Here is a 12,283-nt window from a genome sequence, read left to right on the forward strand (position 1 = left end):
AGGCCATAGTCCGGCGCGGCTTCTCCGACGAGGAGGCCCTAAAGTGGGCGCGGGACGACTACCTCCGCGACGAGATGGTCCGGCAGCGCCGAGCTCTAGAGGAGATAGCCGTCCGCAAGCGTGGGCGCGAGGACGAGAACAGCGTGGTGATCCTCGACAGCGACGAGGACGAGGACGCCCCCGGACCGTCCAACCCGCCGCGCCAACCTGGGGAGGGGTGCAGCAGGGACGGCGGCCGCGGAGGAGGCGACGACGACGACGGCGGCGACTACACGCAGTTCTACAAGCTCCTCGGCATGTGGAGCTTCAAGGGCGGCAGGCGGCGAGGAACGGCGAGGGCGACGACGGGCCTAGTAGCGTTTTTTTTCTTCTTTTGTAAAATATTTTAAATATGTATGAGCTCGCCAAAGTTTGATTGAATTTGCGCCTTGTTTGTGCCGGATTTTAGTTTTCCAAAAAATCGTGGGCGCCGCGACTGGGGGCATCACGCCCCAGCACGCGGTTTGCGCCGGTGCGCCCCGGGGGCGATTTTAGCGCCTCCTCGGGGGCCAATGGCTGGAGATGCTCTAAGTTGATATAGGGCCCACCAGTCAGTATCTTCACTCCTTACTCTCTCTCCTGCATTTTATCAATCACCCTATGCGCACAGCCACGCCCACGCCATGGCTCGTCACCACCGCCAAACCACCTCGTCACCGGCGCGACTCCTCCAACGCCGCCACCTGCAGCTCCCCCTGCGCGCTTCCCCCTCCTCCTCCTCCCGTCACCTGGTCCACGCCACGCTCGCCGCCTGCAGCGGAGCGAGCCGCGCGCACCGGACAACCGGCTGCTGACCAAGCCGCGCATGCCCGACAGCATCCTCTCCAGCCACGCTCGCCGTCGGCAAGGGAACAAGCCGCGCGAGCCGTCCAGCCGGTTGTGGATCGAGCCGTGCGCCGCCACCTCCAGCTCCTCCCCGCGCGCTTGCCTTCCTCCTCCCGTCTCCTGCCCCATGCCATGCTCGCCGCCCGCCGCGGACCGGCAAGCTGCGGCAGCAGATGCTCCCATCCACGCCAGGCACGCATCCCCCTCTGGTCTAGCCCTGGGCCCACTCCCGCTTCGTTCGCCTTGTGGCGGCCACGAGGTCGGTGTGCATCTGAAGCTGGTCGGTGGCTGCCCGCGGGAGGCGAACCGGGCACGGCGAAGTGAGGCCATGGAGGAGGCGGAGCTCGCCGGGACGCGGCGCTGCGAGGTAGGCCTGCCGGCGGCCGACTAGCGTGCAGGCGCGGACATGCTTGGTGCGGGGCGACGGGCGGCGGCGCGGCGAGGCAGGCCTGCCGGCGGCCGACTAGGGCGCAGGCATGCTGCGCGCGGGGGGCGGCCGATGCGGGAGTAGGCAGGGCGCGGCGATGGATTCGTATTTTTGGGAACGATGGATGCGGACTGGTCAAACCTAACAAAGTTAGCGCCGTTAGTACATGCGTGACGGGCGGCGTCTTCACCCTCACCACGTGACACCTTATATTGGGACCCATCCGTCAGATTTGGCGTCAAACTGCTATAATCGGTCAATTAGCGTTTTTGGAAAACTGTTACCACAATGTTGGTGGTTTTAAAAAAAAAATTGAATGATGGCAGTTTTCTGAATTAGGGCCCCCAGTTGTGGTGGTTTTTTACAATTTACTCTCCCAAAACAATACTAGCAACCGTGTTAGGGTGGCTGCACGGTGTATGCATACAACCCAATCTTTTTTCTCATATTAATTCTAAAAAAGTGTTTTCTCATAATAGTTTTACTTAATGCTATACAACTGAAGTGAGTTGGCAACTTTTTTGAGCGAACACAGCGAGGTCTGCAAGATGCCGCACACGAATCTTGATGCAAGGACAACATGGCAACCCCCTGCCAAATTAGCTTGCTCCCTATCGTGCTTGTGTGACTACATCCGACATCTCGGTTGACTAGCAGGGCGAGACAAAAGAAATAGTTAAGCATTCGCTTTGAGAACATCCTCACCGCCCTAGTCGGTTCTCCCTCCCCATTGCACTCTCCCTCCAAGCTCATGTGTGTGTTCTCTTCGTCGTCAGCAAGGGTCGTGACTTTTCCTTCCTTCTGTCCAGCGGTCACAAGGGTGGAAGCAGCGCCGTTTGTCATCTTGAGTGCTGGAAGAGCAAGGTGTCGTCGTCGGTGGAGAAGGGCAAGGGGTGGGGTGTGATCAGCATTGAGAGAAGATCAGATCTCGATCGAGAAATGTTTATTTCCAGGCTGGAGAAACCTCATCCCCTCATCAAAATGGGATGAACTGGTGCTTGATGGAAGATTCGAGGGAACAAGGAGCGGCAATATACGGGTCACGATCGTGGGCGGAGCATCAACACATGGACAAAGCAGCACGCTGGAGTAGCACCAGAGGACTCCTAGAAGTGGCTACCATCGACCTGTAGGAAGTGGGTGGATATGGCGGTTGGTGGAGCAGCATGAGTCGTTGTTCCCTTCTTCTCGTCCGCTGGCGATGGGGAATTGGCACAGCTACTCCCTCTTCCCACCGACGGCCGTGGGTAATCGATGGTGCCGATGCAGCATCTCTCATTCCCATTGCCGAGGCACGCTCCAAGTTCTTGTGGGAGCTCGAGACGACCACCCCGACGACCAATCTCTCAACGCGATGTTGGTTCATGGGATCTGGAGGAGCTCCCAACGCGTTGCCGCCATTGCAACACTCTTCGCCGGGATGACGAGCATGACAATGTGTAAAGTGTCCTTGGTTGGTGAACCTTAGTGGCTCTGCTCCTGCTAGCTTATGGCCAGGCATTGGTATGCAGCCAATCCCCAGAGGCTTCATCATCTCTGCTATCCTACCCGGCATGTTCGCCCTCTTTAGCCACCTGTTCGTCGGGATGATGTCCTCGGTGTCCTCCGCACCAATGACGACATAGACCCCTTGACCAACGGTATCCTACTCTGTCTTTACAACCTTGCCAGTTCAGAAGATAGGAGTAGGTAACCTTAGCAATGCCATGATGCATTGATCGAGGCAATTTTCATTGACATGATGCACTAACCATAGGAATGCCCAATTGCAATTTCCATGATCGTGGTGCATCGTACCAATGCTCAATTTCATGCATATTTATCCTACTCTATTCATGCATCCACATTTGTCCTACTCCGATCATGCATGCACAGTTTTTCTACTCTGACCATGCATTCCATTCAAACCGAACACATATAGTAAGGTTACCATTCGAAACACTAGGCTAGCACATTTGATCATCGCAAGATAGTAAACAAGCATTCACATAGCAAGAACATCAAGAACCTAGCAAGCAGTTTGCTCATAGCGACAACATAGCAAGCATTCAGATTATAGCAAGAACCTAGCACATATCTGCGAGCCACCGGTCGTGGATTGGGTTGCCGGCGGCGATGGGAGTGAGGCGGCGCAGTTGATGGTCCACCATCAGAGAAACCCTGGAGTTGTGTGAGAGATGGAGTGTGGCGCGAATGCGCAGTGGGTGGTGACATCGAAGAGGGGAGGCAGTTATGAGACGCCCCATTGTCTCCCGCGCTTCCCAACATGTGCAGGCGAGAGGCATGTGTGGCTCTCGCAAGCCTGGCTCTAGAGAAACAACGGTTCAGTCGTTCCCCTTTAGCCTGGTGCGATACTGCTTTAAGGTTCATGTGGCCCAGGAATCGCATGCAGCCGAAGTAACCAAACGTCCAATTTTTTGCACCGCACGGGCTTGGTTGGGCCTCCTGCAGACTATCAAACACCTCCTTGGCTATGACTTTCCTGCTTTTTCCATCATCCAAGTAGGAAAGATGTACAAAGATGGCAAATTTTCTCCTTCATGTCCAATTTTGGACTCTCCAATGTGAACTTTGACAACATGGCAATTTGGTGTTCTTTTTTCTAACATATCTCATGGCAATTATTACCTATATTTCCACATTTTCCTGATTATTTCCATCAATCAATGAACATTCTTGTGAAGTTTCCCTGCTTTCAGTGACCAATGTTATCCCTAGAATTTGCCATGTCCCGCATTTCCCCCAAATTTTGCCATGGTCTTTAGTTAATAACTATGTTTTGTAAGTTTGCCAATGTCCATTTTTATTAAAAATATATACAGTTTACATGTTCAATGAGAAAAAATCCCAAAATTTCCATGTAACCATATTTTTTTCTTCATTGCCATGCCTCATAGAGATTTAAAAAAAATCCATGTCACTTGTACTATATTTTTAAAAGATCACTATCATGTGCAATAATCACATGGCAAAACTAAGAATTTTGTTTGACTACAATTACCATGGTAAATTTTAGATAACAACATTTTTTCAAAGTTTGCACATGTGACCTTTTTAAAACAGTTTCTATATATTTTGCGATGTCACCAACAGATCCCCTCCCCTTCCCCTAGAATTTGCCAGGTCCTGCAGTTTCCCTAATTTTTGTCACACATGGCAAATTTCCAGGATTTTAAGTTAACAACTATTTTTTCAAAGTTTGGTGTGTGTCATTTTTGTGTGCAAACATATACAGTTGCCATGTTCACTAAGATTTGTTTTTTGAAAATTTCTCATGTGACCGTACTTTTTTCATTTGCCATGCCCTATAGAGCAAAAATTTAAAATTTTGTCATGCCACTCGTACTATGTTTTTATTGGATAGCCATCACGTGTACTACTCACATGGAAACACATAGATTTTTGTTTGTCTACAATTGCCATGGCAAATTTTAAACCAAGGCCATTTTTCTTTTTGTAATTTTTGGAAATCCTCAGTTTCTGTTATGGTCACATGACAAGTTTTAGACTACTTTTTTGGATTTGTCACATGGCAAACGTTCTACAACATATTTATAATTTCCACATTGCAAACTGCTTAGAACATTTATTTTTGTACATCATGGCATTTTTTGGTGTTTTGTGTGTGTGTGTGTGTGTGTGTTTTCTCTATGTTTGAGTTATGTAGATTTGTAGTAGCTTCATTACATACATCATGGCAAGTTAATCATCAAAAAGGATGGCTACTATTTTTTGATAGTTCTAACATATGGTGATATGGAGGAGTTGTTTGACCACAAAACATGGTGTTCGCACACGAACACGTCACCGTGTACCCTCGGCGTCGAGTGCGATACGCAAGACACGTCGCCGAAGGAGGCTCACCGGAAGCGCGATACGCAAGACAATCCAGCAAGCTCTTTTGAAGACCCAAAACCCCACACGGCCGGGAGAGACCCCGTCTGGACGCACGGAGGTGATGGGCTGCCCTAGGTCGGTTCGCCCGCCCCTAGGACTTCGTAGATCGAAGCTCTCCAAAGCGAAGAACACCGATGAACGAGAAGCAGAAAACTAGGGTAGGAGATGAAAGTTTGTAGATGGGTTTTGCGATTGTGTGTTGTTGTTCAATCGGTCGTCACCCCTTAAGTATGTAAGAGGAGGCTGGACTTCCCGTGCAAGGAGAAGGCTTCAATTCACGTCCAAAACCCTAGTCCAATTCGGATTTGTTTGGTCCGAACTTTCCAAAACTGTTCGGTAAAATCTGGCTGCACCTTGCGGGCCATGTTTGGGGGAGTAAACGACCTCGGATGGAAACGAGCACAAAAGCAATCTTGACCGTTTCGACGAGACGAATAACTTTGATGTTGAACGTTTTTTTATCTAAGGCCATCTTGAGGGGGTTTTCGGCTGTTTTCCGAAGTCTGCAGCAGCGGAATTCAAAACCCGGACGAACATATCCGGAGTGTCCGGCCATCGACAGAGAAAATCAAAACCCGGATGGTTTTCCCCGGAGTGTCCGACCATCCAGTGTAGCAGCATCTTGTACTGGCTGTAACTTTTGCATATGACCTCGGATTAAGACAATTTTTATATCAAAATCGACCGTTTCAACGAGAAGAAGACAATTCGTGTTGATCATTTTTACATACAAGGACATCTTAATTGGGTTTCAAGCCATTCTTTAATTTGGTGTCAACATGAGCATATCTGAAGTTGTCATAACTTTTGCATCCGAACTCCGTTTTAGACCATCTTCATATCCATCTTGATCTTCTCGAAGAGAGCCATCCCATGATGACCTCCAATCATCAGTTTGAATTAATCTTGACATAGCTTAAAGCAACTTTTACCATTGTGCCACTTTTGAGCGTCAACACATGCCCCCCTCTTTTTCGGCAAAGCTAGGATGCCGAAAAATAACTTGTACCATATTTGTTCTAAGGACGATGTCAACACTCCATCGGCCATTTATATGTTCTTAGGGCGATTATTATATATCGGCCATGTTTATGCTAAGGGTGATAGTTATATATCGACCGTTTGCCTATCTAGGCTTCTTGCCACACACTTGGGTGATACTTCTTTAAATATTTGCCATTGAGAGCTCGAGGTAATAATGTGCCTTGTACGGATTCCACCAATTATGAGTTTCCGGGAACCACTCTTGTAATCTTAAAAGGACCTTCCCAACTTGGAGACCACTTCCCGAATTTTCTATCTTTTGAACCAATTGGTAGAATCACCTTCCACACGAGATCGCTGCTACCTCTTGAGCACTGCGTTGGTTTTCCCTTGAAGAGGAAAGGGTGATGCAGCAAAGTAGCGTAAGTATTTCCCTCAGTTTTTGAGAACCAAGGTATCAATCCAGTAGGAGGCTACGCGCGAGTCCCTCGCACCTACACAAAACAAATAAATCCTCGCAACCAACGCGATAAGGGGTTGTCAATCCCTACACGGTCACTTACGAGAGTGAGATCTGATAGATATGATAGGATAATATTTTTGGTATTTTTATGATAAAGATGCAAAGTAAAATAAAAGGCAAAGGAAATAACTGAGTGTTGAAAGATTAATATGATGAAGATAGACCCGGGGGCCATAGGTTTCACTAGTGGCTTCTCTCATGAGCATAAGTATTTTATGGTGGGTGAACAAATTACTATTGAGCAATTGACAGAATTGATCATAGTTATGGGAATATCTAGGTATGATGATGTATATAGGCATCACGTCCGAGACAAGTAGACCGACTCCTGCCTACATCTACTACTATTACTCCACACATCGACCGCTATCCAGCATGCAACTAGAGTATTAAGTTCATAAGAATAGAGTAACGCCTTAAGCAAGATGATATGATGTAGAGGGATAAATTCATGCAATATGATAAAAACCCCATCTTGTTATCCTCGATGGCAACAATACAATACGTGCCTTACTGCCCCTACTGTCACTGGGAAAGGACACCGCAAGATTGAACCCAAAGCTAAGCACTTCTCCCATTGCAAGAAAGATCAATCTAGTAGGCCAAACCAAACTGATAATTCGAAGAGACTTGCAAAGATAACCAATCATACATAAAAGAATTCAGAAGATTCAAATATTGTTCATAGATAAACTTGATCATAAACCCACAATTCATCGGTCTCAACAAACACACCGTAAAAGAAGATTACATCGAATAGATCTCCACGAGAGAGGGGGAAAACATTGTATTGAGATCCAAAAAGAGAGAGGAAGCCATCTAGCTAATAACTATGGACCCGAAGGTCTGAGGTAAACTACTCACACTTCATCGGAGGGGCTATCGTGTTGATGTAGAAGCCCTCCGTGATCGATGCCCCTTCCGGCGGAGCTCCGAAACAGGCCCCAAGATGGGATCTCGTGGGTACAGAAGGTTGCGGCGGTGGAATTAGGTTTTTGGCTACGTATCTGATCGTTTGGGGGTACGTAGGTATATATAGGAGGAAGAAGTACGTCGGTGGAGCAACAGGGGGCCCACGAGGGTGGAGGGCGCGCCCTAGGGGGGTAGGCGCGCCCCCTACCTCGTGGCTTCCCTGTTGGTTGCTTGACATAGGGTCGAAGTCTCCTGGATCATGTTCGTTCCGAAAATCACGTTCCCGAAGGTTTCATTCCGTTTGGACTCCGTTTGATATTATTTTTCTGCAAAACTCTGAAATAGGCAAAAACATCAATTCTGGGCTGGGCCTCCGGTTAATAGGTTAGTCCCAAAATAATATAAAAGTGAATAATAAAGCCCAATAATGTCCAAAACAGAAGATAATATAGCATGGAGCAATCAAAAATTATAGATACGTTGGAGACGTATCAAGCATCCCCAAGCATAATTCCTACTCGTCCTCGAGTAGGTAAATGATAAAAACAGAATTTTTTATGCGGAGTGCTACTAGGCATAATTTCAATGTAATTCTTCTTAATTGTGGTATGAATATTCAGATCCGAAAGATTCAAGATAAAAGTTCATATTGACATAAAAATAATAATACTTCAAGCATACTAACTAAGCAATTATGTCCTCTCAAAATAACATGGCCAAAGAAAGTTCATCCCTACAAAATCATATAGTTTAGTCATGCTCATTTTCGTCACACAAGAATGCTCTCATCATGCACAACCCCGATGACAAGCCAAGCAATTGTTTCATACTTTAGTAATCTCAAACTTTATAAACCTTCACGCAATACATGAGCGCGAGCCATGGACATAGCACTATGGGTGGAATAGAATATGATGATGGGGGTTATGTGGAGAAGACAAAAAAGGAGAAAGTCTCACATCAACGAGGCTAATCAATGAGCTATGGAGATGCCCATCGATTGATGTTAATGCAAGGAGTAGGGATTGCCATGCAACGGATGCACTAGAGCTATAAATATATGAAAGCTCAACAAAAGAAACTAAGTGGATGTGCATCCAACTTGCTTGCTCACGAAGACCTAGGGCACTTGAGGAGGCCCATTGTTGGAATATACAAGCCAAGTTCTATAATGAAAAATTCCCACTAGTATATGAAAGTGACAAAACAAGAGACTCTCTATCATGAAGATTATGGTGCTACTTTGAAGCACAAGTGTGGTAAAAGGATAGTAACATTGTACCTTCTCTCTTTTTCTCTCTTTTTTTGGGCCTTCTCTTTTTTTATGGCATTTCTCTCTTTTTTTGATTCCTCACTTGGGACAATGCTCTAGAAAATGATGATCATCACACTTCTATTTATTTACAACTCAATGATTACAACTCGATACTAGAACAAAGTATGACTCTATATTAATGCCTCCGGCGGTGTACCGGGATATGCATTGAACCAAGAGTGACATGTATGAAAGAATTATGAACGGTGGCTTTGCCACAAATACTATGTCAACTAAATGATCATGCAAAGCAATATGACAATGATGAATGTGTCATGATAAACGGAATGGTGGAAAGTTGCATGGCAATATATCTCGGAATGGCTATGGAAATGCCATAATAGGTAGGTATGGTGGCTGTTTTGAGGAAGATATAAGGAGGTTTATGTGTGAAAGAGCGTATCATATCACGGGGTTTGGATGCACCGGCGAAGTTTGCACCAACTCTCAATGTGAGAAAGGGCAATGCACGGTACCGAAGAGGCTAGCAATGATGGAAAGGTGAGAGTGCGTATAATCCATGGACTCAACATTAGCCATAAAGAACTCATATACTTATTGCAAAAATCTACAAGTCATCAAAAACCAAGCACTATGCGCATGCTCCTAGGGGGTTAGATTGGTAGGAAAAGGCCATCGCTCGTCCCCGACCGCTACTCATAAGGAGGGCAATCAAAGAACACCTCATGTTTCAAATTTGTTACATAACGTTTACCATATGTGCATGCTACGGGACTTGCAAACTTAAATACAAGTATTTCTCAAATTCACAACTACTCAACTAGCACGACTTTAATATTACTCCCTCCATATCTCAAAACAATCATCAAGCATCAAACTTCTCTTAGTATTCAACACACTCATAAGAAAGTTTTTACTAATCTTTAATACCTAGCATATTAGGATTTTTTAAAGCAAATTACCATGCTATTTAAGACTCTCAAAATAATCTAAGTGAAGCATGAGAGATCAATAGTTTCTATAAAACAAATCCACCACCGTGCTCTAAAAGATATAAGTGAAGTACTAGAGAAAAAACTATATAACTCAAAAGATATAAGTGAAGCACATAGAGTATTCTAATAATTTCCGAATCATGTGTCTCTCTCAAAAGAGTGTGTACAGCAAGGTTGATTGTGGTAAACTAAAAAGCAAAGACTCAAATCATACAAGACGCTCCAAGCAAAACACATATCATGTGGTGAATAAAAATATAGCTCCAAGTAAAATTACCGATGGAAGTAGATGAAAGAGGGGATGCCTTCCGGGGCATCCCCAAGCTTTGGCTTTTTGGTGTCCTTAGATTATCTTGGGGGTGCCATGGGAATCCCCAAGCTTAGGCTGTTGCCACTCCTTGTTCCATAATCCATCAAATCTTTCACCCAAAACTTGAAAACTTCACAACACAAAACTCAGCAGAAAATCTCGTGAGCTCCGTTAGCGAAAGAAAACAAAAGACCACTTCAAGGTACTGTAATGAACTCATTCTTTATTTATTGGTGTTAAACCTACTGTATTCCAACTTATCTATGGTTTATAAACTCTTTTACTAGCCATAGAATCATCAAAATAAGCAAACAACACACGAAAAACAGAATCTGTCAAAAACAGAACAGTCTGTCGTAATTTGTAACTAACGCAAACTTCTGGAACTCAAAAAAATCAGAAAAAATAGGACGACCTATAAAATTTGATTATTGAACAGCAGCAATTGGAATCAATATTTTATCACGTTCTGGTGATTTGTAACAATTGTTTTCGTGAACAGAAAGTTTCTGGAAATTTCTGCAAGATCAAATAACTATCATCCAAGAAGATCCTATAGGTTTAACTTGGCACAAACACTAATTAAAACATAAAAACACATCTAACCAGAGGCTAGATCAAGTATTTATTCCTAAACAGAAGCAAAAAGCAAAAAACTAAAAATAAAATTGGGTTGCCTCCCAACAAGCGCTATCGTTTAACGCCCCTAGCTAGGCATAATAGCAAGGATAGATCTAGGTATTGCCATCTTTGGTAGGCAATTCTTTAATGAGACATCTATCATCCCATAGGGTTTATTTATTTCTATTAATTATCAAAATTTTAGGAACAAGATCGAAAAATTCATTTGTAGCAAATGGTTCCTTAATGAAAGCAAAAAGATTGGGATGAATACTTATAGATTTAAGATCCAAAGTTTCTTTACTAGAGGATTCACCCTTATTTTTAGGAACATACATAAGCTTGGAAATTTTAGTTGGGGGACTAGGAGTATTCTTTATGGAAGAAAAAGCGGTTCCCAAGTTGGTAATGATACCCTCAAGTTTATCGATTCTAGTGGAATCTTGATTTATTCTCTCATTAACTATGGGTTCCTTTTCCTTAATATTTTTCAAAGTGACTCCTACCTTAGATCCATATTGGATAATTTGGTTGTGGATCTTTTTATCCAGATTTTCAATTAACTCTACGGTAGCAACTTTATTTTCAATAATTTCAAGTCTTTGCATTACATGCTCCAAAGTTAACATAGTTCCATTAACCAAAAGAGGTGGTGAGCCAAATAAATCTATCATAGCATTATAAGAGTCAAAAGTATGGCTGCCCAAGAAATTCCCTCCGGTAATGGTACCAAGGATATATCTGTACCAAGGATTAGCGCCTACATAAAAATTGCGGAGAAGAACGGAAGTAGATTGCTTCCTGGCAGATCTATTTTGAGCATTGCAAATTCTATACCAAGCGTCTTTTAGATTTTCTCCCTCCCTTTGTTTAAAATTTAGAACTTCATTCTCGGGAGACAACGGAGAAGATAGAGGACTAGCCATAACGACAAGCAAACGAAAAAGGGGCGAACGAAAAAGAGAGGGCGAATAAAACGGCAAGGGTGAAGTGGGGGAGAGGAAAATGGCAAATAATGTAATGCGGGAGATAAGGGTTTGTGATGGGTACTTGGTATGTTGACTTTTGTGTAGACCTCCCCGGCAACGACGCCAGAAATCCTTCTTGCTACCTCTTGAGCACTGCGTTGGTTTTCCCTTGAAGAGGAAAGGGTGATGAAGCAAAGTAGCGTAAGTATTTCCCTCAGTTTTTGAGAACCAAGGTATCAATCCAGTAGGAGGCTACGCGCGAGTCCCTCGCACCTACACAAAACAAATAAATCCTCACAACCAACGCGATAAGGGGTTGTCAATCCCTACATGGTCACTTACGAGAGTGAGATCTGATAGATATGATAGGATAATATTTTTGGTATTTTTATGATAAAGATGCAAAGTAAAATAAAAGGCAAAGGAAATAACTGAGTGTTGAAAGATTAATATGATGAAGATAGACCCGGGGGCCATAGGTTTCACTAGTGGCTTCTCTCATGAGC

The sequence above is a fragment of the Triticum aestivum genome, chromosome 2D (assembly GCF_018294505.1).
Source record: "Triticum aestivum cultivar Chinese Spring chromosome 2D, IWGSC CS RefSeq v2.1, whole genome shotgun sequence".
Lineage (NCBI taxonomy): Eukaryota > Viridiplantae > Streptophyta > Magnoliopsida > Poales > Poaceae > Triticum > Triticum aestivum.